The following is a 25,562-nucleotide window of genomic DNA, read 5'->3' as shown; positions in this document are numbered from 1 at the left end:
TTTCAGTTTACATAGTAGGAAAATAGGGAAAAGGGTGTCTACTTCATTGTCCTGAAAATGGAAGTGCCTCTGGTTTTAAAGGTAATAATAAAAGTCTTGAATGCATATAAAATTTATTTGGACTTGCATTGGAGTTAGACCAACATGGATTTGAAACTTCACTTGACCATTGACTAGAGGTGTAACTTAGTCTAATATCTTAACCTTTATGTGCCTCAATTTCATCAACAATAAAATGAGAATAACAGTATTTACTTGATAAGAATTTTGTAAGGATTAAGTCATAAATGTATGTAAAATACTGATCACAGGGCCTAGCATAGTGTAAGCATTCCATAAGTGGTAACAAAATTGTTATTATTTCAAAATAACTGGATAATGTGTTGTGTTCTTCAATAAATAGTCCCTTCCTCACTGATATGTGATCCTACCCTCATCATGGCTTTTTTTTGAGACAGAACCTGGCCCTGTCATTTAGGCTGGAGTGCAGTGGTGCAATCTCGGCTCATGCGACCAGGGTTCAAGCGATTCTCCTGCCCGAGCCTCCTGAGTAGCTGAGATTACAGGCACTCACTATCATGCCTGGCTAAGTTTTGTATTTTTAGTAGAGATGGGATTTCACCATATTGCACAGGCTGGTCTCAAACTCCTGATCTCAAGTGATCCACCTGCCTTGGTCCCCCTCAAAGTGCTAGGATTACAGGCGTGAACCACCACACCCAGCCGCATCATGGATTTTATACTAGGAAGTTTTTGGATCAGCTATACATTTTTGGTGATAAGCGTGTCTGTACTTGCATCATTATAACACTGTTCTAATTATTAGAGTTTTATAATATGTTTTAATATCTGGAAGTGTAAGTAACCCATCATTACTTCTCTCTCTGTTTTTTATTAGCTTTTTAAAGTCTTTTTTACATTTTCCCCAGTGGTTTTTATGTTTTTTTTCTTGGTGTTTATTCTCTTAGGTGTTCTTTAATAATCTTTTAGAAAAATTTGAAAGTGAATCCCATTGGGACTTTAATTGGAATTTTTTTTGACCTTTGAAATAATTGGGATAAAATTGTTATCTATATTCTATAAAAGCATTGTTATATAAGAAAACAGTATGTTTTCAAACACCACATGTTCTCACTCATAAGTGGGAGTTGAACAATGAGAACACATCGACACAGGGAGGGGAACGTCAAACACCGGGGCCTGTTGGGGGGTGAGGGACAAGGGGAGGGAGAGCATTAGGACAAATACCTAATGCATGCGGGGCTTAAAACCTAGATGACGGGTTAATAGTTGCAGCAAACCACCATGGCACATGTATACCTATGTAACAAACCTGCACATTCTGCACATGTATCCTAGAACTGAAAGTAAAATAAAAAAGAAAAGAAATTCTAGAGATAGGAACACATTGAAGGATTAAAATGGAGTAATAACTTTGCATTATGTTTCAAACTATCCAATCAAATTTTTTTTCTTAAAAAAAAGAGAAGAAAATAGTATGTTTTTCTGGCCATACAAATACTATTTCAGCAATGTTTTAAAATTTTTCAGAGAATTTTATGGATTTATGTTGTTTATTCCTAATTATTTTAAGTTTTAATGATTATTTTCGAATTTTCCCATTGTACTATGAAATTTATAATTATATATATTTTTGTATTGGGCTACCCTGCATAATTTATTGATTAGTTTGAACAGTACGTTTTATTGATTTCTTATGGTTTCCAGCTATACCACCATATTGTGATAAACTGATCTGCTTTCTAGTAGTTATAGCTCTTTTTTTTTTTTTTTTTAATTGAGACAGGGTCTCACTCTGTTGCCCAGGCTGGAGTGCAGTGGTGCAATCATAACTCACCCTAACCTTGAACCCCTGGGCTCAAGTGATCCTTCTGCCTTAGTCTCTCAAGTAGCTGGGACTACAAAAGATTTTCTTTTTAAAACTTATTTATTTATTTATTTTTTGTAGAGACAAGGTCTTGCTATGTTGCCCAGGCTGGTCTTGAACTCCTGGCCTCAATGCATCCTCCTGCCTCAGCCTTCAAGTTGCTGGGATTATAGGCATGAGCCACCACACGTGGCTATAGCTCTTATTTCTGTTTTACGTATTATTGCCTTGGTCAGAACTTCTAGAGTCATGTTAAAGTTAACAATAGACAGGGACCATCATTGTCTTATTTCTCCTATTTATAGGAATGCTTCCTATTTTTTCAGTAGAGTATAAAGTTAATTAGGTTAAGGTAAAAAGATTTATCCTATAGAGTAAAGGCTATTAGATTTTTTGGATCATAGACTCCTTTGAGAATCTGATGATAGTTTTATTCATTTTATTTCTAGAAAACACTTGCTGACACACATACTCAATTTTTCATACAATTTCATGGGATCACAGCCCCCCTAACTATTATCCATGGACTCCTAAAACCCTTAGTTAATAACTTTTAATATCAAGGAAATATCCTTTTATTCTTAATTTAAAAGAGTTTTGATATTTTAAATCATGAGTTAGGTTTGAATTTAATTAAAATGCTTTTAAAGCATTCTTAGTGGTGATGAGTTTTTTATTTAATCTATTGATGTGACATATGCTATTTATAGATTTCCTACTATAAATTAAATCTTGCAAGACTTGGAATCAACTCTGATTAGGTGTGGATGTGGTAGGTCATTATTGTACTATTCTGTTGCATTTGGTTTTATGTGTTTTTAATGCATTCTAGCTATTTTATTTTATAAGCTCTAATGGTCTATGTCTACAGAATTTTAGCTGTGCTTGTCAGGTTTAGTGTCAAACTTATTTTAGTTAAATATGACAAACTTAGTAGGTTTCTGGTTTTTTTTTTTTTCCTGGAGCAATTTATGGAACATTAGAAATTAGCTTACTGAAAGTTTGACAGGATTCACTCATAAGACTATTTGGTCCTCCAGCCTTCCTTTGAAGGTACTTCCTTGCAAATGCTTTTTTTTTTTTTATTGTTATTGATCTGCTTGAGTTTTCTCCTTCTTCATTATATTTTCCAGAAAATTCTTTAGGTTATCAAGATGGTCAAACCCACACATCTGTTTGCTCTCTTTTACCCATTATGTCTATTTATCTGTATTTTTTCTCTCTTTAAAATTGTGTTTGACAAAATTCTGTCTATTTTTAAAGAAAGGTTCTATTTTCCTTTTTAAAATTTATGGTTTTCCATTATTTCTATCATCCTGATCTTCCTTGAGTTGTTTTATTATCTTCTGATACACATCTTGAATAGACTCTTTAATTAATATTTTAAAATTTGTTTTAAAACAATAAAATTTATTAAAGCTATCGTTTTTATCTGAGAGTAATTTTGACCCCATTTTGTAAAATCAAAGATACAATGTTGTTGTTTTTACTCATTTAAAATATCCACATATCGGGGATGTATTTTCTCTTGACCCAATAAATACCTAGGAAGCATTATATGCTAACGCTTGATGAAGATTGGATAATCTATTTCTTTCCACTATAGGATTTCTCAGAGATAGTAATATGGTAATGTGCACTGTGAGTATCTATGAAGGTAATGCATATGCAGCATTTTCCACATTTATTCCCTGTGGAACCCTTTCTCTGTGGAACACTTAATCACATTTTGCATGATATTAGGGGCTGAGGTGGGGGAGCATTACTCCAGAAGCCTGTATTTCAAATAATAGAAAGAGACCCATTAATCGGGTGTTGTGAAATCAGTTTAGGCTTTGATCAGCTTAAAAACAGGCTCAACAGTGTTCCAGCCATACATGTATCCTTGCTCTTTTATGATCTAGACTGTTGAGCTTCATCAAAAACATTTTCTCCCAAGTTTTGTTTTTTATATTATTTATTGAGAAGTTTTTAATATTGTATTTAAGTTTTCATAAAATCACATGTGCTATTAACTTTATGTTTTTACTTTATCATACGTTACAATGGTATTATTTAGTGAAACAGTTGTTTAATTTATATGTAGGAGCCATGACGTAAAATATATTTGTTACTCCAAGTCATGGTTGAAAAAGCTGAAAAACGTAATTCAAAGATATCAGTCCAAAAGCATGGGAAATAGTTGTGAGGATGAAATGAGATGATGCAGAGAACATGCCAAGAGCTCAACATATTCAGCTGTTGTCAGGGCTGGCTACAGAATTTTCGAGGCTCAAACAGAACATGTGGGAGCCCCTTGTTCAAAAAGCAGGAAAAAGTGCCATTAAAGGTACCAAAATATAAAGCTTGTCCTTGTCTTTCACAGAGAGTCTCTTTGTCCACCTGTCTGTCATGTTATTTTTACTTACTGTTTAATACTGTGCTTCGTTGGGCATGTATCCTGTGTGTTAAATGCAGACCCTCACAGGCACCTGGGGGCTCTGTCCTGACACTGGGCTCCCACCAGCTGCCAGACTGATATGCAATGTGACAGGGACAGGGAAGCCGTCAGGCATCTCTCCTTCCAGTGGGCCCACTGCCTCAAACCACAGCAGATGAAAAACGGCCCCCACCTGCTCAAGGCACTGCAACCTCTGTACCTGGATCTGCTGAGTACATGGATGGAGGTAGACAAGAGGCTTGGCCTCTGCCAAGTCACCCCAGTGTCTAATCTTTCTAATCTACACAATATGTTATTGACTCACTGGACCCCCATTATAAGAAATAAAAATCAATAGCAACTGGTATAACTTTTAAATTGGATTCTACTCCATTGTAAGGTTGGGTGTTCATTTATTCCTTTATGGAAATGTTAGTCTTTTTTTTTGAGATGGAGTCTCGTTCTGTCGCCCAGGCTGGAGTGCAGTGGCATGATCTTGGCTCACTGCAACCTCTGCCTCCCGGGTTCAAGCAATTCTCCTGCCTCAGCTTCCTGAGTAGCTGGGACTACAGATGCATGCCGCCACAGCCAGCTAATTGTTTGTATTTTAGTAGAGATGGAGTTTCACCGTGTTGCCCAGGCTGGTCGCGAACTCCTGAGCTCAGGCAATCAGCCTGCCACGGACTCCCAAAATGCTGGGATTACAGGCATGAGCCACTGTGCCCGACCCAACTTAGTCATTTTAAGGAAGACTGAATTGAATGTAAGAATGCACAGTGGAGCTGCTAGCCTTGGCAAGGGCCGTGGCCACCATGCCCCACCCAGAGACCCTCAGGGCAAACGTGCTCAACCCCATTTTTTTGCCTAGGGACATGCTGGTGGCAGAGTGCAGCAGCGATCCTGGGGGCGATGAGGTGGTGTGGGCATGGGAATCATTCCTGGGAGATGGGGAGGGGTGAGGGTGAAAGACTTAAAGTCTTTGGAGCAAGCTCTGTTGTTCATAATACTAATATCCCATTGGCCAAAGGAAGTTACATGGCCAGCCCAGATTCAACAGATGACTTCACTTAGGAAGCACAAATTCAAAGATAAAAATGAAGAATGTCAAAATGGTGACTGCAGAGCATTAAACTCCAAATGTGGGTCTGGGTCTGGGTCTGGGATCCCCAAGACCATCCCTGGGTTTGGTGATTCACTACGAGGGCTCACAGGACTCAGCATGGATATGACTCAGTCATATCCATGGCTATTACAACGAAAGGATACAAAGCAAAGTCAGAGGAGGCAAAAGGCTCACGGGAAAAGTTCAGGGGAGGCCAGGTGCAGTTTTCTAAGAGTCCTCTCCCAGTGAAGTCACAATCAAGTTGTGACAACACATGTGAAATGTTGCCAACTGTGGAATACTCATTACAGATTCAGTGCCTGGGGTTTTGATTGGGGGCTGGTCACATAGGCACCCCTTGCTTGGCATGTACCCAAATTCCAGATTCCCAGGAGGAAAGCTGCTGTTCAGCATAAACCTCATTATTTGTATAAACAATATAGGGGCAATGAACCATCTTATCAGTTAGGGAAGGGTGGAAACCCTCCTACAATCCAACTTCCCAGACATCAGCCAACGGCCAACCTTGTAAGCAGAGCTCTTCAAGGCTAAGCAGTCAGGCCTGCTGTGTTAACTCTTTCCACCACAGGGACGTTTCTGTCTAAATGTGAGGCCCTGTACAACTGCACTGATTGCACGGCAATTGGCTGTTGTCCTTCTGTTCCTGTAATAAACCCTTAATATGGAAAAAAGCCCATGGGGGCAGGGAGTGCAAGTTGCACCCTGAGGACTGAGGACACAGAAAGGAGCCTTGAAGTCTTCAGGGTCAATGGCTGAGGGCAGGGAGCTTTGGCCACTTGGCTGCTGTGCCCTCCAGTGTTGGGTCAAAAACAGAGGCTGAAAGTACCCAGCTTCACGTTCCGCCCTTCAACTGTCGGCCACACTCTTAATTTAACCTAAACCCTACCAACTCACACTGTTGCCATGGGGAGAGGCAAGAGGAAATATGTTTTAAAAATCAAAAATTCTCTTTCCAGAGGGAGGAAAATAAAGAAAAAAATTAAAAATGATAGCAATTCCAAATATCATGAGATTAAATGGACAATGATATTTGATACATGTGCCCTTTATTACCCCTTTTATTAAGAAATTCATCAGGGAAATAAACACCTGTGAGTCCACGTGTGTTAGTTAACCACTGCTGCATAACAAACCACTCTAAAATATAATGGCTTAACATATCGACCATTTACTTAGTTCACCAGCCTGTGGGCTGGGAATTTTGGCTGGGCTCAGTTGAGTAGCTCTTCTGTTGGTCTCAGCTTGGGTCACTCATTCATCTGCAGTTGACTTCCCATCAGTTAGTGGCTCTGCTTCTAAGGGTTGGCTGGTGCTGGTGGTGGCTGTGATGACAGGCGTGATTGAGTCACATGTCTCTCAGGCCTGGGATTGTTCAATACAGTTGCAAGTAGGTTTTCAAGAGAAGCTCCAGTGTGCAAATATTTTGGAAATCTCTCCTTGTGTTGTAATACTAATGTCTCATTGGCCAAAAGAAGTTACATGGTTAACTCAGATTCAACAGATGAAAAAATAAACCCCACCTCTGGATACGAAATCTGCAATGCACCTTTCAGCGGCATAGATACTGAGAGGGGAAAAATGTGTAGTCCTCTTTCTCATCTACACATATGTTATTGACTCGCCAGACCCCGTTATAGGAAACAAAAATCAATAGCAACTGGTATAACCTTTAAATTGGATTCTAATCCATTGTAGGGTTGGGTGTTCATTTATTTCTTTATGAAAACTTAGTCATTTTAAGGAAGTCTGAATCAAATATAAGAAGAGCAAACAGCTCATTATTAGGAGGCCTAAACAGGTAGCCTGATGACAACAACAATAACAAAATGCATGCACATCACCATTGATTTAGTTTTGAATATAGGAAAAAACATGAAAAAAAAAATTTGCTTGAAAATGGACTGGCAGATGCACCCGCAAACCACACTGGAACTCTTTTAACTTTTTCTGACTTGCCTACTTTGTGGAAACCATTAATAAGGCCTATTTGTCAGTGTTGTATCTTTCTCTTTTAGTTGCTATTCTTATACCATATTGTGGGTTGTTCTCTCAGCTCACTACTCAGGCTTGAAATATAGAGCAAAAAGGTGGCTTTCTTCTTTTTTTTCCCCACAGCTTTAACAAAAGAATCAAAGTCACATAGGTGTGTGCTGTCCCCTGAGTATTTAAGTTTTAAAAGAGATAGAGCTTCATATCTCTAAATTTCCCTCAGGGATCTTAATTTGGCCTCGAAAACCCCCACACAATGGGATTTTGATGCTTTTACTGTCACTGAACTTTAAAAATATATCTTCCAATTTTGTATTTAAAGCCTCTGATTGCTTATCCTTCTTGCAAATTATGTTTGTACAATGGCATGTGGGCTAGCTTTCACACACATTTAGAAGTCAGGTGCATTTAGGGCCTTGACAGAGAAAGAGCTGTTGGCCTTTGCCCCTTCCAAGACAAAAGCACCCTAGGAAGGAATGCTTCAGCAGGGATCTGGGCAAACAAGCCTGAAGTTTCTGTGGCCAGTAACTGGAGGCTCTGGAGTCCTTCCCAGGGATTGGTGGCCACCTTAGATAGTGATCAGAGGGAAGGCACCCCTCCCAGTGCACACACTACTGTGGGCACTAGGTGAGGGAATTCACAAAGACTTTTACTTCTTTCCTTTGGGCATGATCTCTATGGGAGAAGTTGTCTTAGTCTGTTCAGGCTGCCATAACAAAATACTACACAGACTGGATGGCTTTAAATAACAGACACTTATTTTCTCATAGTTCTGGAGGCTGGAAATTCCAGATCAAAGTGCCAGTGTAGTTGGATTCTGGTGAGGGCTCTCTTCCTGGCTTGTAGATGGCCACCTTCTCACTGTGTCTTCACATGGTGAGAGGAGGGCAAACCTCTTCCTTTTCTTAAAAGGACGCTATTCCCATCATGAGGGCTCCACCCTCATGACCTCATCTAAATCTAATCACCTCCCAAAGGCCCCGCCTCTAAATACCATCCCACTGGGGTTAGGGCTTCAATATGTAAATTTTTGGAGGACATAAACATTTAGTCTGTAACAGAAATGTTGATCAGGGGAAGGGGGTAGGGAGGAATCAGAGCTCCTGGGGGATGAAAATCCTCACGTCATAGAACAACAACTTGTTTCTGGTCCCCACTGTCCAGTCGTTGTTCAGGTGCCCAAGATCATCCCAAGGGCCCTCAGGACTTTGGTCCCTCTTCCTGCCTAGAACTTCTATCCCCGTGCCTTTTCACAGCATCACAGGGCAAGCACCTAGGAATCTTGAGGGGGCTGGAGATCATGCTGAGGCATGGGAGGTTCTCCAAATTTCTTCTCTCCTCCTCTGGAGACATCCTGTTGCTTGTGTGACTATGGCAGACCACATTTTCCAAAGATGCCTGAAACAAGATCTTCATTCCACATGCTCTTCTACACCTGCGTCAGTCACCATTAAGAGGTGGAATCTCATTCCCTTTGCCTTGAACCTGGTGGACCTTTTTGACTGCCTCAGCCAACAGACTATGGACAAGCACACACTTGCTTGTATTAGTCTGTTTGCATTGCTGTCATGGAATACCTGAGGCTGGACAATTTTTAAAGAAAAGAGATTTATTTGGCTCACAGTTCTGCAGGCTGTACAAGTATGGCACCAGCATCTGCTTGGCTTTTGATGAGGCCTCAGGAAGCTTACAATCGCAGTGGAAGGCAAAGTGGGAGCCAGCAGGTCACATGGCAAGAGGGAGCAAGAGAGAGAAGAAAGCAAGAGAGAGGGGAGGAGGTACCAACATCTTTTAAACCATCAGCTCTCATGTGGACTCATAGAGTGAGAACTCATTCATTACCTTGAGGACAGCATCAAGCTATTCATGAGGGATCTGCCCCTGAGGCCCAAACACCTCCCACTAGACTCCATCTCCAACACTAGAGGTCACATTTCAACATGAGATTTGAAGGGGACAAAGCATCCAAACCACATCAGTGACTTCTGAGGCTAGATCATAGACGCTCTACACTTCCATCTTAGTCTCTTGAGATGCTCACTTTTGGAACCAGCTGCCATGCTCTTAGGAAACCCTAACTAGCTCATGCAGACAGATCACATGAGAAGACCATGGAGTGGTATTCTGGCTGACAGCCCAGCTGAGGTTCCAACCAACAGCCAAATCGCCCTAGCCTTTGAGACTTCCCAGCTGAGATTCCAGATATCTTCTGCATAAATTCCTGACCCATCGATTCCAAAGACATATTATATGGTGGTTGTTTTACATCACCATTTTGGAGAGGTTTGCTATGCAGCCATAGTGACTGGAATAGGGATACTGCCCTGGGGTCTACAATCCAAAGAAATGGCACAGTCCTCTTCTAGAGAAGCAGCATTACAAGTAGGCTGAGCAACCATCCTGGTTGGCTGGAACTGAGAGGTTTCCAGGGATGTGTGGGCTTTCAGTGCTAAAGTCAGGAAAGTTCAAGGCAAGCAGAGATGATTTGGTCACTTTTAATTTAAGGCATGATCAATGTAGCAAATGGGTCTTCCTGGGAGCTGGAAGATTTTAAGATGCACAAAAATGTATTTATTTGGTTAATGGAAAACAACTTTTAAAAAACATCTTGACTGGGCATGGTGGCTCATGCCTGTAATCCCAGCACGTTGGGAGGCTGAGGCGGGCAGATCACCTGAGGTCAGGAGTTCAACACCAGCCTGGACAACATGGTGAAGTCCTGTCTCTACTCAAAAAATACAAAAATTAGCCGGGCATGGTGGCATGTGCCTGTAATCCCAGCTACTCAGGAGGCTGAGGCAGGAGAATTGCTTGAACCCAGGAAGCGGAGGTTGCAGTGAGCCAGGATCTTGCCACTGCACCGCAGCCTGGGCGACAGAGCAAGACTCCATCTCAAAAAAAAAAAAAAAAATCTTAATGTCTAGTGATTGAGAATTGGGGTTGGAGATTGGGAAAGGAAAGGGATTTAAGGATGTATTTGTGCGTATGCTGAGGGGGTAGTTGTTACAGGAAAGAAATCCTTGCATGCTGCCCACTTCTCAGGAAGTTGTTACTCCCCTGAGCAGGGCTGGGACTAAGGTGAAGTGAGTGAGGAACCTGCCTCTGGTGAAAAATTTATGGGACCAACCACCAAAATTCTTAGCAATTAAGACACATAGTATTTTAAAGCACTTTAAAAAAATCGAAGTGGCAAACTACAGCCCACAGGCCAGCTTCCTGTTTTTGTCACTAAAGAACCAGGCTGGGCCAGGATTAGGGTGAGCTGAATGGGGCAGAGGAGGGCCCTTTCTTTATTTAAAATATTGATATTTTTTCAACATGAATTTTTTCTGTAATTTTATTTTAAAAAGTAATTAATTAAAATATTGTTTATCTGAATTCCTGAGATTTTGGGCACTCCCTTAAATTTTGTGCAAGAGGCAAGCATCTTCCTTGCCTCACTCTGGTCCTGGCCCTGCTACCTGAGAAGGACCTTAAGGAAATTGATGTCTTTGAGAAGGTAGATGGTCAAATGGTTGTTTTCATGTTGTTTAGCAAGTAGCTTGGCTGTATTTAAAAAGGACACTGTGATACCTCCTTGAAGTTCCTCGGACCTCCTTTATTAGTGCGTTATGTCTCTCCCCACCTTTTGTGGGCTTTGTTGCTAATAGCCTGCACCTGTAGTTCCTCTGCAGCGGTTTCCCCTGGGGCTACTGGTGCCAGAAGTGCCTGAAGGTTTGCATTCCCGGGGTGATGCTGAGCCAATAGGTACAGAATTATAAAATTCGAGCTCGCTTGCCTTCAGACCTACCAAACTCTGAAGAGCAATTTTTTCCTTTGAGCTCCCTGCAGGATCAGCTGATGCTGGGATATCACCTAAACTCACACTTGGCTTTTGCCCCACTCCCTTACCACTTACTCTGGGAGCACTTCCTTCATAAATCACTTGTACCCAAATCTTCATTCTAGAGGCTCCTTCTGGAAGAAACCCACTACTCAGCAGAACTTAAGGCCCCAAACTCAAGAGGCCCGCAGAACTTTTTTTTTTTTTTTTTTCAGTCTCTGTCTATAAAATCAGATTTCCTATGCAACCGTACTCATCACTATGGCAACTATGAGTTATGGTTACCAAGGCAAACTCGACTTTCTGAAAAGAGAGATTGGCACTGGTCGCTTCTTTTGGTGTCTTATTTTCCCCTCAGTTCTGCTTTTTCTCTCTATGGCAGTTGTGTGTGGGCTATAGGGTTCTTCGCTTCTCTTAAAATGGTTGCTTTCCATGAAGCTTGCATAAAGCAAATCAGGCATGTGTTATCAGAGATACTCTGCTTCTCGGCTTCCCCGTGGCTTGCTCGAGTGGCTGAGCTCCATGTTCACAGGCTAGATGCCAAGGGGCAGAGCGCCCACAGATGCTTTTGATTTCCGGTGTGAGGCCAAGATGTAAAACAGAACCCAGTGCCCCAAGGATCAGTGTCCTCTGACCATCTCTCCCAAAGTGCCCAGGATAGGGGGTGATGGAGGGCTAGTACATTTGCAGCACTTCAACCTGTGAAGCTTTACCATAGTTTCAAAATGATGCTTCACTGAAGGATGTAGTTTTTTCTCTAAGGCACATGCATACCTTTTTTTTCTTTTCTTTTTTTTTTTTTTAAGTCGAAAAGACATGTAAAAAGCAGCTAGCTCTTTGCATAAGGCTTTGTTCTCCTTGGACGTAACTGTTCTTGTTTTCTTCCGAAGTCTCCCCCTCTTCAGGGCGGCTGCCATTGTGTGGTGCCCTGCTAGGTCAGGCTGCTCTGGCTGGTGGGGAGGCTTAGTGGGTGGGCAGGTACCCTCTTGCCATTCTGTTCTACTGCCTACTGGTTGCTCTGGAGAGCAATGTAGGGGTCAGGGCTGAGAAAACGGAGGCACCCTGCTGGCTTTATTTTATAAAAAGCAACTCAAAACACAAAAAATAATTCTAAAAGGCCTTTCTTTTTCCTGTTCTGCTTTCTGTTTCCATGGAAATGGAGCTAGTCACCAGCCAGTAGGTCAATGGCAGTAATGGCTGGATATTGTTCTTTGTTCTCTTCTCCATGGAAGAAACACCTTGATTCCTATTTGTCCTCTTTGTTAATAGCAAGGTGCTGTCATTGTGAAGACTCCCTGGTCAGACATTGAGTTATGAATGGAGCCAAGCAGGGAAGAATGCATTGGCTTTCAGAAGAAGGACCTTCTTCTTCCTCATTGCCACCCAGCCTTCGAGTAAATGCATCTGGGGGCACAGACCTGAGTGGCAGGTATAGTTTATCCAGTTCTCCTATCTTCCAAGTGAGTGATGGAGGTACTCCCCAGGTTCACATCAAGTCTTGCATATTCAGCTGTATTTTTCCTCAAAGATGAAAGAACTCATCTTTGAGTTATTTACGGTGGGTCCATATTTAAGCAGAGTGGATTTGTGCTGGTATAGCAGACACTACTGGCACCCCACCCAGACTCCCTCTATTCCTTTTACTAATGCTGTGTGTCCATCCTTCAGCTTCTGCCGGCTTTGCAGCTAATGGCTGGCACCTGTGACCTTCAAAGGCTTGTCCCTAGGCACAAATATCACCTCAGCTGTACAGAGTTGGTAGCAGTGGTGTACTGGTAAATGTTTAACAACTATTACTCTCTCTCTAAAAAAATCCCTGACATCCTGGTTTGTAGTGTTGATCATTTTCCATGGCATAAATATGCCTGCTATGACTGATTTCAACCTACCAATGAGACTTTATTGAATTCAGAGTTGGCAATAATTACCTCTGGAAAGCCAGTACAGACTGGCTCTAGCACACTACTGTTTGGAAATGCCTGGAATTTACATTCCCACTCCTGCCCCTTGCTGAGTAGCCAATGACAGCCTGGGGTGGGAATACAAGACCCAGCTTCCTTGTCTCCAGGCAAAACAAATTCTGACATGTAATTTACCCACCAGACCTTAGGTTGAGTCTGGAATATCACATGAAATTATACCCTTGACTGATTTCCTCCCTTTTCTCACCCTGTTTCCTCTATTCCCTTAATGGCGTCTTCGGGGAGCACTTCCTTGGTAACTCACTTGCACACAAATTCTCATCTCAGTGTCTGCTTTTAGGAGAAACTGGTCTAAGACAGCTGGCTACATGTTGTGCTGCCAGGGGCAGAGAAAGACTTTTCTTTTAAAAGTTTTGCTTAAAAGATGGACAGTGATGGAGAGGAATATTATGGTTACTTTTGGGGTTTATATTTGTTAAATTTGGGGTTCTGTGCATTAGGAATGGGAGGATATAAAGTACAAGAAAATAATTATAATCCTTCCTTGATAATTCTCTGAATGAATCCTGCTGTCTTTTATAAAATTTTAATTATTTTCCAGCTATATTGAGATATAATTGACAGATAAAAATTATATATATTTAAGGTGTCCAATGTAATGTCCTTTTTTCTTTTTTTAAAAAGTTTTAATTCAATTTTTGTGGGTACATAGTAGGTGTATATATTTATGGAGTATTTGAGATATTTTGACACAGACATACAATATATAATCATCACATGAGAGTAATTGGAGTATCCATTACCTCATGCATTTATCCTTTGTGTTACAAACAATCCAATTATACTCTTTTAGTTTTTTTTTAAATCTACAATTAAATTATTATTAATGATAGTCACCCTGCTATGCTATCAAATACTAGGTCTTATTCATTCTTTCTATATTTCACGCCCATTAACCATAACCACGTCTCTCCACCACCCCACTACTTTCTCTAGCCTCTGGTAACCATCATTCTACTCTCTGTCTCCATGAGTTCCATTGCTTTGATTTATAGCTCCCACAAATAAGTGAAAACATGTGATGTTTGTCTTTCTGTGCCTGGCTCATTTCACTTAGCATAGTGACCTCCAGTCCCATCCATGTTGCAACTGACAGGATCTCATTCTTTTTATGGCTGAATAGTACTCCACATTGTGTATAAATACTACATTTTCTTCATTCATACGTCTGTTGATGGACACTTAATGTTGCTTCTAAATCTTGGCTATTGTGAGCAGTGTTGCAACAAACATGTGAGTGCAGATATCTCTTCGATATCCTGAGTTCCTTTCTTTTGGTTATATACTGAGCAGTGGGATTGCTGGATCATATGTTACTTGTATTTTTAGTTTCTTTCAGGAACCTCCAGATTGTTTTCTATAGTGGTTGTACAAATTTATATTTCCACTGACAGTGAACAAAGGATCCCTTTCACCACATCCTCACCAGTATTCGCAATTGCCTGTCTTTTGGATATAAGCCAATAAGCCATTCTAACTGAGCTGAGATGACATCTCATTGTAATTTTGATCTGCATTTCTCTGATGATCAATGATGTTGAGTGCCTTTTCATATGCCTGTTTGCCATTTGTATGTCTCCTTTTGAAAAATGTCTATTCATATCTCTTGCCTAGGTTTTGATTGTATTATTAGATTTTTTTTTCTATAGAGTTGTTTGAGCTCCTTATATATTCTGGTTATTAACCCTTTGTCAGAGGGGTAGTTTGCAAACATTTTCTCTCCCATTCTGTGGGTTGGCTCTTCACTTTGTTGATTGTTTCCCTTGCTGTGCTTCAGAAGCTTTTTAACTTGATGTGATCCCATGTGTCCACTTCTGTTTTGGTTGCCTGTGCTGTGCTGGAGAGTTTCCCAAGAGTTTTCTTGTAGTAACTTTATAATGTGGGGTCTTAGATTTAAGTCTTTAATCCATTTTGATTTGATTTTTTGTATATGGTGAGAGATGGGGGTCTAGTTTCATTCTTCTGCATTTGGATATCCAGGTTTCCCAGCATTTATCAGAGACTGTCTTTTCCCCAGTGTATGTTCTTGGCACCTTTGTAGAAAATGGATTTTCTGTAGGTGTGTGGATTTGCTTCTGGATTTTATTTTCCGTGTTATTGGTCTGTGTGCGTATTTTTATGTAAGTACCATGCTGTTTTGGTTACAATAGCTGTGTAGTATAATTTGAAGTTAGGTAATGTGATTCCTTCAGTGTTGTTCTTTTATCTTTGGATAGCTTTGGGTATACTGGGTCTCTTGTTGCTCCATATAAATTTTAGGATTGTTTTTAATGTAATGTTTTGACATACATGGACATTGTGAACTGATTACCACTCTTAAGCTAATTAACATATCCATCACCTCACATAGTTACCATTTTTTTTGTGTGGTGAGGACATCTAAGATCTACTGTCTTAGCAAATTTCAGGTATACAATACAGTGTTATCAACTATAGTCCCCAGGCTACATTAGATCTCCAGAACTTATTTCTCCTCTAGAACTAAAAATTATACCCTTTGACCAACATCCCTTTTCCCCGACTCCCCAGCCCTTGGCAACCACCATTTTACTTTCTGCTTTCACAAGTTTGACATTTTTAGATTCTACATGTAAATGAGATCATGCAGTAATTTGACATTCCGTGCCTGGTTTGTTTCACTTAGCATAATGTCTTCTAAGTTCATTCATGTTGTTGTTAATGGCAGAATTTTCTTCTTTTTGAAAAGCTGAATAATTTTTCATTGTCTATGTGTGTGTATACTCCCTCAGCAATTTTTAAGAATGCAATACATTGTCAATTATATTCCCCATGTTGTACAAAAGATCTCTTGAACTTATTCTTCCTATGTAACCCAGAATTTTGTAGCTTTTGACCATCATCTTCCCAAGCACCTAACTCCCACCCTGGTAACCATCATTTTACTCTCTGCTTCTATGAGTTTAACTTTTTTGCAGTCCACATATAAGTGAGATCATACAGTAATTTGTTTCTGTGCCTGGCTTATTTAACTTAGCATAATGTCCTCTGGTTTCATTCATGTTGATGCAAATTAGAGAATCTCTTTCTTTTTAAAAGCTGTATAGTATTCCACTGTGTATGCCACATTTTCTCTATTCGTTGATCCATTGATCGACACCTAGATTGATTCCATATCATGGTTATTGTGAATAATGTTGCAATAAATGTGGGAGTGCAGAGTGCAGATATCTCTTTGACATACTATTTTTTTTCCTTTTGATATATACCTAGAAGTGGGATTGCTGGATCATATGGTAATTGTCTTTTTTGGCTTTTAAGAAACCTCTATAGAGTTTTCCAAATGGCTGTACTAATCTATATTCCAACCCACAGTGTAGCAGTGTTTCATTTTCTTCACATCCTCACAAACATTTATGTTTCATCTTTTTGATAATAGCCATTCACACAGGTGTGAAGTGATATCTCATTGTGATTTTAATTTGTATTTCCCTGATGACTAGTGATGTTGAGGGTTTTTTTTTTGCATTTGTTGGCCATTCCTATGTCTTCTTTTGGGAAATGTCTGTTCAGGTCTTTTGCCCATTTGTTAATGGGTTATTTGTTTCTTGCCAGTGAGTTTTCTGAGTTCCCTATAATTTTGGATATTACCCCTTATCAGATGTATGGTTTGCAAATATATTCTGCCATACCATAGGTTGCCTCTTTACTCTGTTGATGGTTTCATTGGCTGTGTAGAAGCTTTTCAGTTTGATGCAATCCCATTTGTCTATTTTTGCTTTTGTTGCCTGTGCTTTCCGGGTCATATCCAAAAAATTATTGCCCATCAGGCTAACAGCAGACCTGTTAGGAGAAGCCCTACAAAGCAGAAAAGACTGGGGTCCTATATTCAGCATTCTCAAAGAAAAGAAATTCCAAGATGTTCTCAGCAGTCAGGTTTGATTAGCTTGCTGCCACTTATGAGGGAGTGAGGTCTGTGTAAGACTGTGCAATGGGGTAGTGTGGTAGTTAGAAAATATGTTTACAAATTCTTTAACCCTCCTCCCGTCAACAGGTAAACTCTAACTGCCTTCCCCTAGAATTTAGGCTGGTGATAATGACTTGCTTCTAAGGAATAGGATGCAGTATTACTTTTCAGTCTAAGTCACAACATTTTATACAATTTCTGTTTGTGTATTTTTGTGGGGACTGGGGCAGTGGAAAAGGAAGGAAAATGAATGGACTATGTTCGGGTAGTGGAGGTGTGGTGGGATATAGTGCGATGAGGGATTTTGCAGCTGGAGAGCTCTGAATGGCTAGCAAAATAAGCCATGTTTGGTATTCATTCATTCATTCATTCATTCTTCATTCATTTGTATTTATTGAGGCCCTACTTTGTAAGGCACTGGGAATATAGAAATAGATGAGACACAGCGCCTCCTGTTAAGAAGCTTACAAACTATTAAGGTAAACCAGGGTAACAAACACAACATTACAAATGTACATGTATAGAAGTAATACAGGAGTGAATAATCATTTTTATCTGGGAGCAGGAAAGGGACATCGGGGAGTCAGGAAAGCTTCTTTGAAGGTCAGAGTTTGAAAGACGAATAGAAGTAGAGGTAGATTTACTATGAAGCTAATGAATCTTAAGCTCCAGGGACCCTCATATGCATGGACACTTTCTAAGGTCCTAGTAATGTACTCATATGGCTTTATATTTTTGTAAAATTTGAAAAAGTAAGATATTTTGACTGCAATGGATTAAGACCTTACATTAGTCAGGGTTCTCCAGAGAAGCAGAACCAATAAGATATATAAAGAAAGTGACAGACGGAGAGGGAAAGGGAAAACGAGATAGGGAGATAAAAATATTTTTTATATATATATAATTTATATATATGTATATATAAAAAAATAATGAATTGGTTCATGTGATTATCGAGGACCCCAAAGAGGTTGTCTGCTGTTGTTTTCCTGAGTGTCGTAACCATTGATACTTATCATGTTGGAAATTGAAAGTTCGAAATTGTTTAAATGTGAACTTACAGATTCATTTGAAGACAACATTGATGAACATGTTGCTTGTTAACAACATCTTAGTATTTTTTTTTTGAGGTGGAATCTTTCTCTGTCTCCCAGGCTGGAGCCCAGTGGCGCGATCTCTGCTCACTGCAACCTCTGCCTCCCAGGTTCAAGCCATTCTCCTGCCTCAGCCTCCTGAGTAGCTGGGACTACAGGTGCGTGCAACCACGCCCAGCTAATTTTTCGTGTTTTTAGTAGAGATTGGGTTTCTCCGTGTTAGCCAGGATGGTCTCGATCTCCTGACCTCGTGATTCGCCCACCTTGACCTCCCAAAGTGCTGGGATTATAGGTGTGAGCCACTGCGCCCAGCCAGTATTGTTTTTAAATTAGTTCTAACCTTGCAAGATATCTGCCCTAAAGTGTCAGCTTATTCCAGAATTAAAGCAATCCTAACAAAGGACAAAACTTGGAAAGTGAATTTTAATTACTTTGGTTTAATTTATAGTACTTGAGTCTGAAAAGCTATGACATTTGTTAAAATCTTAGCAAAGTTTGCTCAGTTATGATGGGCTTATGTCTTTAGTTTACTGTTTGCTTATAGTGTGAACTGTTCCTTTTCTCTGTAATTTGCCTAAATGAGAGTTTTCTATGCTGGATGTTGACATTTTGTGCTTTTGAGCACATAAGAAAATGAACAAAATCTTCCTCACTTATTAAAGAGCCAAAATTTTTTACAGCCTTGCTAAAATCTATATATTTAGAAAATGTTTTATTCTCACTTTGGTTAAATGGGTAATGAGGTATGGTTTCTCAGTCACCCGTTATCTCATCCGAATCGTGTCCAAATCTTCTCTAAAAAAACTTTTTTGATTTTTGCTTTCTCTAAACCAAATCTAATAAAATAAAATAAAACTTTCAGAATATCCTTTTACACATAAAATGATCTTTGAGATTTCCTAGAGAGTGCTTGGAAAATTACAAAGATTTGCTCTTTCACCCTACAAAAAAGATATGTTCAAAATAATTAGGTTTATTTGATGAGTTACGACTGATGAGTTGGATTGGAAGAGCTGTCAAATCAGAAAAGATGCTTAGCTTTCCCTAGATTAAATTTTCATAGGTAAAGTGTTTCCAATAAAAATATTTGAGAAATTGGTTGCTACTTGGGAAGTTCCTAGAAATTTGTCAATGCCCTTGCTCTGTAGAATATGATTCTATTTACCAGAGCCCTGATGTTGCTTTGTGTAATGATATTAGGCAACAATAACAACAAAAACAGCATAGTGTTATCAGACACAATTTAGGTTATAATTTAAAAATGCTTACTTTGCCACAGCCCTTTTTAAAACATTTGTATCTAGTCCAGTGATTTTCAATTGATTTACTTAAAGAATTTAATAAAAATATGGATGTCTAGGACCTACTCCATGAAGTCTCTTTACTTGTTATTCTTGGGATATTCTTAATATATACTTGGTATATTAATGATATAATGTGTTTTATTATATTTCATATTATCAATTATATTTCATTATATTATTAATATATTGTATTATATTAATATTGCATTATTTTATTCTATGGATAGAAAGGTGTGGTGCCCTTCCTTACCCAGCATTAGAGTCATGGCCAACACCCCTATAACAAATGAAAGGTTAGCAAGAGAAAAAGCATGACAAATTTATTTAATCAAAGTTTTATGTGACACAGGAGACTTCAGAAATGAAGACTCAAAGACCCAGGTCAAACGATTATTTTTGTGCTTAGATTTGATGAAGAATGGGCAGGTGTATAGAAATGTGATTGGACAAAAGGGTGTGATCTAATGGTAACAAACTGAGGGGGAAACCCAACAAGTCATGTCCAGATTCTCCTTGGCATCTCTGTGTAGCATTCCTTCCTCCTAGGTATGGGGCAGGATCTTTCTGGAATGAGGGTCTTCAAGGGAGAAAGGGAGAAGACTAGAGAGTGATCTTTCCAAGTTTTATGGCTTGCTTTGCAGAAGAGGAGTCATAGTTTCTATGACTCGCCATGAGGAAGAAGAATTCTGGGAGAGAAAGAAGGATGAGACAGGAGAGCAGGAGGAGGTCAGAGAGAGACTTTACTTCTGAGGACTTCTAATCTCTGTCAGTTCAAAGTACTCAGCATACTAAGGTGCCATATTTTGGGGTGTTGTGTTCTAAACCCCAATGTTATACTATGGCTGAAGATTTTTTCTCTGCAAAAATATTTTTTTTCTATTTTTGTAAATCAGATGTGATGTTTCTTCTTTTCTTTGAAAGTAGTTTTAATTATTATGCTTACAGACATTTTATCTAAAACTTTTTGGATTGGCTTTATTATCTTGTTTTTCATGCCACAGAAATAAACAAATTTATTTGTCATTTGTGTCATTCTTGTTATGAATTCTTGTCAGAGCCTTCGCTTTTAAAAGTTATTAGCAGCCAATTAAACACAGCTATTCTAAGTCTCTGTCACCTACAGATAGTTTTGTTGTTGTTGTTGTTATTTTATTCTGATGCTCCACTGAAGGCTGTCCAATTAGCACAGGGCCAAAGCTCTTGTCTTCAACAAAGAAGGAATGTCTCACAGCCCCATGGACAGGGGCTGCGCCAGGTATTTCAAAGAATAGGATTGGGTTGACACAGAATTTCTCTTTGACTAAATTTTAGTCAGCCTCTTCTGAACTCTCTTCGCAACCAGGTCTTGACCTTTGGACTTCCTTTTTCATCTTTGTGTAGCACAATTTTAGCAGGGATCCATTAAGTCAGTTTAGTGAGAATCTTCTGCCTTCAATATCAGATCCCCCTTGATTTCTGATCAAATTCTTCACTCCTCACTATCTTCCAGGTGATATTTGACCACCATGGCCTGGCTTCAGCAAGAATTCTGTCAAGTGGTTTAGCCGGAATACCCCTTACCTCTGATGTTTTCTCTCAGTAATTTCTCATTCATTGACTCACTACACTGCTCCATGGCTGTAAATTCCCACTTGCTCATGCTGTATTTGGAATAGAGCCCACTTCTACACTGATGTCTCTTTTCCTCTATTGCAATATTCATCTGCTGTTAGTCTGATGGGTTTCCCTTTGTAGGTGACCTGGCTTTTCTCTCTGGCTGCCCTTAATATTTTTTTCTTTCATTTCAACCTTGGAGAATCTGATGATTATGTGTTTTGGGGTTGGTCTTCTAATGGAGTACCTTACTGGTGTTCCCTGCATTTCCTGAATTTGAATGTTGGCCTGTCTTGCTAGGTTGGGGAAGTTCTCCTGGATAATATCCTGAAGTGTGTTTTCCAACTTGGTTCCATTCTCCATGTCTCTTTCAGGTACCCCAATCAGTCATGAGTTTGGTCTTTTTACATAGACCCATATTTCTCAGGGGTTTTGTTCATTCCTTTTTGTTCTTTTTTCCTCTATTCTTGTCTGCCTGTCTTATTTCAGGAAGACAGTCTTCAAGCTCTGAGATTCTTTGCTCTGCTTGTTTTATTCTGCTATTGATACTTGTGATTGCATTGTGAATTTCTTGTGTTGTGTTTTTCAGCTCCATCAGGTCAGTTATGCTCCTCTCTAACCTGGCTATTCTGGTTATCAGCTTCTGTATTGTTTTATCATGATTCTTAGCTTCTTTGAATTGGGTTACAACATGCTCCTTTAGCTCAGTGAAGTTCATTATTACCCACCTTCTGAAGCCTACTTCTCTCAATTCAGCCATGTCAGTCTCTGCCCAGTTCTGTGTCCTTGCTGGAGAGGTATTGTGATCATTCGGAGGAGAAGAGGCACTCTGGCTTTTTGAGTTTTCAGTGTTTTTGTGTTGATTCTTTCTAATCTCTGTGGGCTTATCTACCTTTGATCTTTGAGGTTGCTGACCTTTGAATGGGGTTTTTGTGGTGCCTTTTTTGTTGATGCTGTTGTTGCTGTTTTCTGTTTTTTTGTTTTGTTTTGTTTTTAAACAGTCAGGCCACTCTACCATAGAGCTGCTGCGGTTTGCTGGGGTCCCACTTCACACCTCAGTTGCCTCAGTTTTTCCTGTACCTGGAGGTATCACCAGTGAAGGGCATGAAACAGCAAAGATGGCAGCCAGCTCTTTCCTCTGGAAGCTCCATCCCAGGGGAGTGCTGACCTGTTGCTGACCCGCATGCACCTTTTGGGATATCTCATCCAGTCAGGAGGAATGGGATCAGGGACCCACCCAAATAAGCAGTCTGGCTGCTTTTTGGTAGGTCAGGTGTGCTGCATTGGGGCTGGGGAGACCCTTCCTCCTCTGAATTGCCTGTGTTTTCCACAGCCAGTAGGCTGGAGCGGCTGAGTCAACTGAACTGCAGAGATGGCAGCCATGCCTCCTATCCAGAGCTCCATCCCAGGGAGAGATCAGAGCTCTATCTCTAGAACCCTCACTGGATTGGCTGAAGCCCCTGCAAGGAGCTCCCACCCAGTGAGAAGGAATGGATCGGGGTCCTGCTTAAAGAAGCAGTCTGGCCATGATTTGGTAAGACAGCTATGCTGTGTTGTGGGGGACTCTTCCTCCTCCGAACTGTCTGTATTCTCCACAGTTGGCAGGCTGGAGTGGCTGAGTCGACCAAACTGAAGAGATAGCAGCTGCTTCTCCCACTGGAAACTTGGACTCATCTCAGGTAGATTCCAACCTGCTGCTGTTGGCTGGCTGGGATTCCAAGCCAGTGGGTCTTAACTTGTGAGGTGCCATGGAAGTGGGGCCCACAGAATAACACTGCTTGGCTCCCTGGATTCAAATCCCCTCCTAGTGATATGTACAGATGGATTTCCTGCCTTGCCAGGGATCCTGGGGCCAGAGTATGTAAAACTTCTGAGTATGTGTGCCTGAGTGGTTGCTCTGCCTAGACTCCACACAGCTGTGTATATCAGACCCAAGACCGTGGTGGCATGGGCTCATGAGGAGATCTCCTGATCCATGGGAGAAGCATGGTTTCCTGGGCAGGGTTGCAAAATCACTCACCACTTCCCTTGGCTGAGGGTGGGAGTTCCTTTGGCTTGGTGCCACTCCCGGGTGGGCAGTCACTCCCCACTGCTTCATTCTCAGTGGGTCAGGTTGTTTGCCTAGTCAGTCCCAATGCGAGAACATGAATATTTCGGTTGAAGGTGCTGAATTCACTTGCCCCTTTTCATTCCTCTCTTTCAGTGCTGTGGACTGCAGTTGCCTCTAATCAGCCATCTTGGATTGATCAATAGTTTCTTTTGCTGTGCAGAAGCTCTTAAGTTTAATCAGATCCCACTTGTGAATTTTTGTTTTTGTTGTAATTGCTTTTGGTGTCTTTATCATCAAACCTTTACCAAGGCCTATGTCCAGAATGTCAAAGATCATTTTATGTGCAAACTCTAGATTTTCTTCTAGAGTTTTTATACTTTTAGATTTTACATTTAAGTCTTCAATCCATGTCAAGTTGATTTTTGTATAAAGGTAGGGATCCAGTTTCTATCTTCTGCATATGGCTAGTCAGTTATCCCGGCATGATTTATTGAATAGGGAGTCCTTTCACCATTGCTTGTTGTTTTCAACTTTTTCAAAGATTAGTTGGTGATAGGTGTGCACCTTTGTTTCTGGGTTTTCTAACTTGTTCTATTGGTCTATGCATCAGTTTTTGTACCAGTACCATGCTGTTTTGGTTATTGTAGCCTTGTAGTATAGTTTGAAATCAGGTAGTATGATGCCTCTGGCTTTGTTCTTTTTACTTAGGATTGCTTTGGTTATTCAGGTTCTTTTTTGGTTCCATATGAATTTTAGAATAGTTCTTTCTATTTCTGTGGAAAATGTCATTGATAATTTGATAGGAATAACATTGATTCTGTAAATTGCTTTAGGTAGTATGGCCAATTTAACACCATTGAGTCTTCCTATCCATGAATATGGAATGTTTTTCTATTTGTTTGTGTCATCGTTGATGTCTCTGAGTAGTGTTTTAGTAGTAGAGATCTCACTGTAGAGATCTCTTACCTCCCTGGTTAGTTGTATTTCTAGGTATTTTATTCTTTGGGGGCTATTGTGAATGGGATTGCTTTCTTGATTTGGCCCACAGCTTGGACATTGTTAGTGAATATAAATGTTACTAATTTTTGTACATTGATTTTGTATCCTGAAACTTTGCTGAGTTGTTTATCAGATATAGGAGCCTGTGGGCAGAGACTCTGGGTGTGTTCTAGGTACAGAATCATGTCATCTGCAAAGAGGGATACTTTGGCTTTCTCTCTTTCTATTTAGATGCCTTTTATTTCTTTCTTTCACCTGATTGCTCTGGCAGAGACTTCCAGTGCTGTTGAATAGGAGTGGTGAGAGTGAGCATCATTGTCTTGTTTTGTTTCTCAAGGGGAATGCTTTCAGCTTTTGCCTGTTCAGTATGATGTTGGCTGTGGGTTTGTCATAGATGGTTCTTATTATTATGAAGTATGTTCCTCTGACACATAGTTTCTTGAGGGTTTTTAACATGAAGGGATGTTGAATTTTATCAGAAGCCTTTTCTATGTCTATTGAGATGATCATATTGTTTTTGGTTTTAGTTCTGTTAATGTGATGAATGACATTTATTGATTTGCATATGTTAAACCAAACTTGCATCCCAGGAATAAAGCCTACTTGATTGTGGTGGATTAGCTTCTTGATATACTGCTGGATTCAGTTTGCTGGTATGTTTTTGAGGACTTTGCATCTATATTCATCAGGAAGTTTTCTGTTTTCATTATATCTCTGCCAGGTTTTGGTATCAGAATGATGTTGGCCTCATAAAATGAGTTAGGAAGAATTCCCTCCTCTTCAATTTTCTGGAACAATTTTGATAGGATTAGTTCCAGGTATTCTTTATGTCTGGTAAAATCTGGCTGTGAACCTGGTCTAGGACTTTTACTGGTTTTAGGCTATTTATTACTGATTCAATTTTGGAGCTCATTATTGGTCTATTCAGAGATTCAATTTCTTCCTGGATCAGTCTTTGGAGATTGTACATTTATAGGAATTTATCCATTTCCTCTAAAATTTCTAGTTTTGTGCATAGAAGTATTTGTAATAATCTCTCAGGTTTTTTTTTTTTTTTAATTTCTGTGGGGTCAGTGGTAATGTTCCCTTTGTCATTTTTGATTGTGTTTATTTCAATTTTCTGTTTTTTATTTATTAATCTAGGTAATGGTCTAGCAATCTTACTTATTCTTTGAAAGAAACAACCTTTGGGTTTGTTGAACTTTTGTATAGTTTTATGTGTCTCAATTTTGTTTAGTTCAGATTTCAATTATTTCTTTCATTCTACTAGCTTTGAGATTGGTTTGTTCTTGCTCTTCTAGTTCTTCTAGGTGTGATGTTAGGTCGTTCATTTGAGATCTTTCTTTCTTTCTTTTTTTTTTTTTTTTTTTTTT

The sequence above is a fragment of the Papio anubis genome, chromosome X (assembly GCF_008728515.1).
Source record: "Papio anubis isolate 15944 chromosome X, Panubis1.0, whole genome shotgun sequence".
Lineage (NCBI taxonomy): Eukaryota > Metazoa > Chordata > Mammalia > Primates > Cercopithecidae > Papio > Papio anubis.
The sequence above is the reverse complement of the archived record's forward strand: the minus strand, read 5'-3'. Positions refer to the sequence as shown.